This window comes from Excalfactoria chinensis, unplaced genomic scaffold, assembly GCF_039878825.1.
Source record: "Excalfactoria chinensis isolate bCotChi1 unplaced genomic scaffold, bCotChi1.hap2 Scaffold_341, whole genome shotgun sequence".
Classification (NCBI taxonomy): Eukaryota; Metazoa; Chordata; class Aves; order Galliformes; family Phasianidae; genus Excalfactoria; species Excalfactoria chinensis.
Window position 1 is genome coordinate 73,429 of NW_027315629.1, and position 6,830 is coordinate 80,258.

The window sequence follows — 6,830 nt, forward strand, 5'->3', positions numbered from 1 at the left end:
TCCAGGGCCCCGGCTGGGGCTGGAGGAGAAGGAGGGCGGCGACCTGGTGGAGCTCAGCGAGGCCAAGCCGGCGCTGCCCCGTTCCACGCCGGCCTTCCTGGAGAGCGGTGAGCATCAGCTGCTGGCTGCGCTGCTGGTTCTGTCAGTGGGCTTCTTGGCCACCTGGGCGCGCTGCCGGCGCGTGTTCAGCCGAGAGTCGACCCGCATCTCCCGGATCTTTTCTTCCACTCCGCCTTCGGCTGCTCTGCCCAAAGCCTGCAGCGATGCCTGGGCTCGTTGTGACCGAAGCGCAGGACCCGGCAACTGCTGTCGTTGAACCTCATGCTATTGGTGGGCATCGGTCGTCGACCAGCCCGTCCGGATCCCTCCGCAGGGTCTTTGCGTCCTTAGGCAGATCGTAGGAGGATGCGAGAGCTGAGGGGCGATGGGGGGGAGGAGCATCCTGCCGTGGCACCGGGAGCCTGGGGACAACGTGCTTTGGGTGCCGGCACGAAACTCCTCCATCCGTCAGCACAGGAGCAGCAGTTCTTGCTGCAGCTGCGGGAACTCAGCGCAGCCCTGCAGAGAGTGGCCCAGAGGCACAAGAAGAAGATGAGATCCATCGAGTGTGAGCGCCCAGCAGTGTCTGCAGCCTGCGAGGTGAGCGGGGCTGGGAAGAGGAAGCTGTAGGAGTCCTGGGGAGGGACGCACAATGGCAGCGTTAGTGGCAGGATGAGCTGCTTCCTCCTCCCCTCCTGACACCGTGCGTTGGTTTCCTTGGAGAAGCGCCCCACAAGCCAGACCCCGCTGTCACATCTGTGGGGTTCCACAGTGCACACAGACATGGGGACGCCGTGTGTTGGGCTCACGACAGCAGCACTCGGGCACTGTGGGCAGGACGAGGGTGGCGGTCTGCTTCTCTTTGTAACCTCCGCCAGGCTGTCACTCTCGGGATAGAAAAAGCATTTCTTAACCACTGATGCTTTGCTAGAAAACTCCTGCTTTCTCTGTTTTTTGTTGCAGACGGCAGCTGCTGCTGGAACAGAGCCCTAAGAAGGACCAAAACCTCAAGCAGTGGTGAGTGCGCTTGTTTGCTCTACCACGCTTTGCCCAGCATTTGCTCCAATCAGATAAACACAGGGAGTGTGGATGGGGCAGGAGGAGCACCGTCTGTCTTTTTATGAGGAGTTAATTTGTAACTTCTCTCTGTTTCCTTCTTCGAGAAGATATTGCCCCACACGTCTGTGCTTCTCCTGCTTGAGAGTGAATGGAAAATGCAACTGAATGTCAGTACCCAGAGGAAGTATTTTTCCAGATAAGCTCTCTGGGCGTACTGCTCCCTCCTGGTTCAACCCACAAGGTTCCACCCGTGCAGTGGTTATTCCTGTGCCTGTTTCCCAAAGCCCAGGCTCCATGAAGGTCAGCGCTGCGTTGGTGTTGACCTTGACTGGAACAGAGTTGGATCGTAGGAGGCAGTGTGATCCCACAGAGATGGCACTGAGCAAGAGGCAGGAGAAAGCTGTTTGTGAATGGCCAGTTTGAGCCAAACACAGCGTGTCGTGGTGTGTTGCAGAAGCACAGAATGATTGGTGTTGGAAAGGACCTCTGGGCCCATCTGGTCCAGGCCCTGCTGCAACAGGGCCAGCAGAATTGGTGCCGAGGGCCACATCCTGGGCTTGGAGATCACCTAGAGGAAACCACTCAGCCTCTCTGGGTCTCTGTGCCAGTGCTGCAGCACTTACACAGTGCAGGAGTGCTCCTGATGTTTGGTGGTAGGCTCTGGTCCTGGCACTGGGCTTCACTGGATGCAGCCTGGCTACATTCTCTCTGTCCCTCCCTGCAAGGATTGATGGCCATGGGTGGGATCCTCCTGAGCTCCCCTTCTCCAGACTGAGCAGCTACTTCTCTCAGGCTGTTGTCATAGAAGACATCTTCCAGTCCCTTCACCATCTTGGTAGCCCTCCGTTGGAATCTTTCCAGTGTGTCCAGCTGTCTCTTGTACTGGAAGCCCAGAACCGGACACTGTTCCCCAGGTGCAGCCTCACCAGTGCCGAGTAGAGCAAAAGCAATGGTGCTGAGTAATGGTCCTTACCTGCTACAAGAGAAGTAGCTAGGGCTATGATGGGAGCACACTGCTTTATGACTGACATGGAGAACTGCTAGGAAGAAGGCCTGGTGGGACTGGACACAGATGCAAGGTGGTCCAGCTTTTGTTTCACTGCAGACTCTGTGGGCAGCAGCATGGAGATATGTTCTCCATATAGTTGTACCCCTGTGGGCATCTTTCTGATGTGCCTGGAAGTCCCCCTAGAATAGACTGCTGCGTGAGACAGAAGTCTGATGCAACATCACTTGTGTGGGTGGAGTTTTACTATCTCTGTGTTCACGTCTTTTATGTGCTTTGTTTTGTTTTAATTCAACTCTCTGTGTGCACGGGTGCAAGTCTGCCTTTGCTAAATCCTTTTCTTGTGGCCGTAGGCAACAATCAAGGGGATTTCGAGTTTCAGCGCTGAGCAAGAAGCACAGCACTCAGGAAGGCCATGAAGGGCTTTGGTAAGTTGATCTCCCTCCGCACGTCAAGTTTTTTTGTTGTTCTTTTTTCCCAGCACTGGGAATGGCTGCTCTGGTGGTTTGTTTGAGGGAAGCGCAGCTGCTTGTATTGCTCTGCTGCCCAACTGCCCTAAAAATAGTTGGGAAGAGGAAACGCAGCTGCCTTTCTTATGTCCTGAAATACAGCTCCTCTGGTGGAGTGGGTCCTGGCAGCTTTGTGTGCATGGATGTGGTCCTGGGGCTGTTGAGAACTGGCTGTGCAGGGAACTGGGGGCGGCACAAGACCAGGGGGCAGTTCTGATTCTTGTGCAAGCAGCCTGACTGGCTTCCATTTGTTTCTTGCAGGCACAGATGAAGAAATCATCATCAACATCTTGACCAAACTAAATGTTTCCCAATGTCAGCAAGTTCTGATCACCTAAAAGATCTACAGAGATGTGTGAAGGTGGTTGTGTCACTTGGGTGAAAAGTGACAAAGGACCCAATCTCCATAAGAGAAAGGTCGGTGGAGAATTTCCTTGACCAAGGTTGTTTTGTTTTTGTTCAGTTCAGAGCAGTTGTTGATGCAAGGAGGGTTAGAGCCTAAAGAGAAGAGGTGAACAGCTCGGTTCTGTCTGTCCTGGAAGGCCGTACCTTCTGCCACCTCCTTCCTCCTGTCTTGGCTTTCTAGGATTTGATTGGTGACTTGATGTGGTTGCTGAGTGGGAATTTTGAGAGGGTGATGGTTGGGATGATGACTCCCACCGCCACGTCTGATGTGCATGAACTGAGGAGGGCTGTGAAGGTTTGGAAATCTTTCTTTTGTATTGTTGAAGTTCAGGCCAAGGACTTACTGCTTTACTATGAATGTCTTCTTAATTTATTATTAGCTCTTAAAGAAACTTGATTGCACGTCTGGAGCAGCTGTTGGTATCTTAAATCTTGCCTTGGCGATTCCCTGGGGAGCAGGAACAGATGAAGGCTGCCTGATGGAAATTCTGGCTTCTCGCACCAGTGAAGAGATTCGTCTCATTCATGAGAACTCCAGGCTTTATAAGTAGTGCGAAAGGCCGGGCCTTGTCCTGCTGCCTGACAGTCAGTTTGTGTGTGTGCAGGCAGGTGTGAGGAGGAAGGAATCTGGGGAACTTTTAGGTGTGACATGTTGGCCAACCTCGCTGTGGCTGTTTGTTCAGAGTGGAGCCAGACTAGAATTTCACCGGCAACTGAAATGATGTAAATGAAATGGGGAGGAGCGTTCTGTCTGTCAGCAGGACGTATGGCTCTCTTGCCAATTTCTTACTGTCTGTGCTTCTTAATTGGAGGCTGTAGCACTAATGATGATGAATGGACTGCTGCAGTGATGCTGAGAGCCCTGGGCACAGTTCAGTACTTAGCTAGGTTACAGCTGGCAAACGTGGGAGGCACCCAGGTGGTGGCTCTGCTTCCAGCAGATGCCGTGTGCCGTGTTCTTGCGAGAGTATGGCTGCTCCCTTGAGGATGACATCGTATCAAACACATCTTCCATTTTTCCAAGGGTCCTTGTGTCACTTGCAACGGTGAGCCAAGTGAAGGGGAGAGGGGAGAAGGGATTGAATCTTCTTGTGGGCGCAGCTCTGTGCTCAGCGATGAGGAGCTCCAGGCTGGCTTTTTCTCACCCTGCGTGTCTCATGGCCTGCTCCTCAAACCCATCTTCTGCAGGGAGGGGATTCTGACTCTGGGTGTGCACGAATGCCATGGGCTCTTTTCTAAATGTCCCAATAAAGTGGGCTGCTGCTTCTTTCAGAAGGAAGCCCAAAGCACATTTGAGATGTGTCACTGTGTTTGTAAGCTAGTATTCCCTTTGAAGGACTCCATTAGCCATCTCCTGCAGCTGTTTCTGAGTGGGAAATTCTCAAGGGAATTCTCAAGGGTTGCTTCCAGTAGATGCTGTGGTGAGCTGTGTCTTCTGTCCTTGTACCTTTGCAGGGTAACAGAGATGAGGGAAAGCATGTGGATGATGCCCTTGCTCAGCGGGATGCTCAGGTGTGTAGGAACGTGCTTCCTTGCAAGAGCAATCTATTCTTGTGCATGTGATGTGTGGTGAAGAGAAGCCAACCCATGAAATGGGAATAAATGGGTTCTGGTCTCGTTTGCAAGTCTCCAATGAGAAGTCTGTAGGTAGACTGGTTACTTGGCAGGGGCAATGACATTTCAGCTGTGAGTTGCCATGCCTGGTTGGTGCTTGTTGGAAAATATCCATGATCTGGACAAGTATGTTCCAGCAGTTCTCTAGCACCAATGAATTAAAGATCTTGTGTATACCCAGTCTTCTCCATGAGCCTTATTTTGTCATCCATAATAAGTGCCTGTACGAAGCGAGGGAGAAGAAATGGGGAACAGATGAGGTGCAATTTATGTCTGTCCTCTATACATGGAACAGGCATCACCTCCTGAGAGGTAGGACCCCTCCCCAGCGTCCTGGGTTTTTCTTCCCTTCCTTGTTTGTGTGTGATGCTTGTATAGGAGCTTCATAGGTGTTGAGTAAGTGCAAGCTATTCTGGGTCAACAGGTGTCATAGCGAGACATTGCATCCATTCCCTTCGGTCTGTTTTATTCCCTTCTGAGACTGGAAGGGATTTCAGAAACCTAAGTACAATTTGCTGCTGCTCTAGCATGGAAAGCAGAGATCATGGAGTGTGACCACCATTGGGGCAGGGGGGAGAGGAGCTGAGAAATTCATCTGCCAGGTCTTGAAAATGGGAACAGTTGTTGTAGGCCAATTAGTAAGCATGTTAGCAATGGAAATGAATTATTTTAGTGGGAAGGTCCTGATTTAGCTGGCAGTGCTGCAGGAATGATAGAATGTTCGTGCAGCACGTGAGGAGCTTGTTCTTGCAAAGTGGTCCTTTGGATCTCTCTGACTCACTACCATGGACTCTTCCTCCTAGTTTTTGATGTGTACAGAGGCATTGCTAACAAGGACATAACAGACAGTAGTAAATCTGGGAGGTCAGGAGACCTGGAAGATGCTTTGCTGGTTGTGGGTGAGCGCTCTGCTTTTAAACCTTGCACGCAGAGGAATGAAATGATGAGAGGTGCTGTGTGTCCCCTTGAGTGGCTGTTACAGGTTTCAGGGGGTAGACTAGTTTGTCTTTGTTTATGTGCACAAAGCCGGGCTGGGTGGGACCTGGAGCTCCCTGGTGTAGAGGGAAGTGTCCCTGCCTACTGCAGGTGGTTGGAACTGTGTGATCTTTGAGGTCTCTTCCAACCCAAACCATTCTCTGCTCCCAGCTTCACACCTACTGCCTGCCCTTCTCTGTTCCCTGCTCATGCCCTCCAGGCTTTTCCTCCCCTTGCTGAGCAAGGCCATGCCCGGTAGCTACCCTGGATCCTCCTCCGCTCTTTGCCTTCCTCCACACGGATGCTTGCTTCTGGCCAGCACTTCAGCCACTGCCAAGCCTATGCACCTCATCTCTTGGGGAGACAGCAAGGTGGCCTGGAGCAGCCCACAGCTCCTCCCGGGCTTCTCAGCTGTGCTTCAAACACAGAACCCAAAGGAGTTCCTCTTACATTCTGGCCCAGATTCTTTTCCTCCCATGCAGCTCCTGTGGCAAGCAGGGGCACAGCTCTTCCCACATTTCTCCATTCCTGCAAGTTTTCTTTTTTCCATTCTTTCCCTTGCTTTGCTTTTCTGTGCTATGGTTAGCTTTCCTACTTGCTTTCTCTATCTTTGTTGCCATCCGTTGCTTTTTATTCTCTTTTTGCCTCCGTGTTTCATTATTTCCCCTTCAGCCTTTGTTCCAGGAATGTCTTTATGGCCAAGCCAGGTGTTGTCACGGGTACAGGAAATGCTGCCGGCCATCCTGTAAGCTGGCAGGTGATCACCAGCAGGTGTTTAAGTCGCCCAGCCCCAGGCATCTCACTGACATCTACCTGATGGCGCTGGAAGGGCTGCACTGCGCACGGCCGGCCTCCCTTTGCTATTCGCTGCATTGATTCCTTACTTCAGCACGTGGCAGACCTCCGTAATGCAAATGACTGTTAAAGCAAGCATCAAAGGTTTCCAATGCGCTGATGTTAGAAAGGCTTCAGGGAGCGGCAGCGCATTCCTGTGTGCAGCGGTGAGGAAAAAGGAGTAACAAGAAGGTATACATAAAGGCACTAAATTAATTTATTAATGACTTACTCCTAACACTGACATCTAACAGTATAATGGGCAAAAGCCCAACTGGATGAAGGGAAATGGAATCAGAAGGAAACCGGCAGTTGGCTGCTCTTTCTCCTCCCCTCCCGTTCCAGGAAAGCAATCACAGCCTTCCAGACTTTGCTGTCTTATTCCACGA

General features: G+C 51.7%; 1 pseudogene; it reads left to right on the forward strand.

Moving 5' to 3' along the window:
- The first annotated feature begins 405 nt into the window (after positions 1 to 405).
- LOC140264906 (annexin A4-like) lies at positions 406 to 6,356 on the forward strand (annotated as a pseudogene).
- The last annotated feature ends 474 nt before the right edge of the window (positions 6,357 to 6,830 follow it).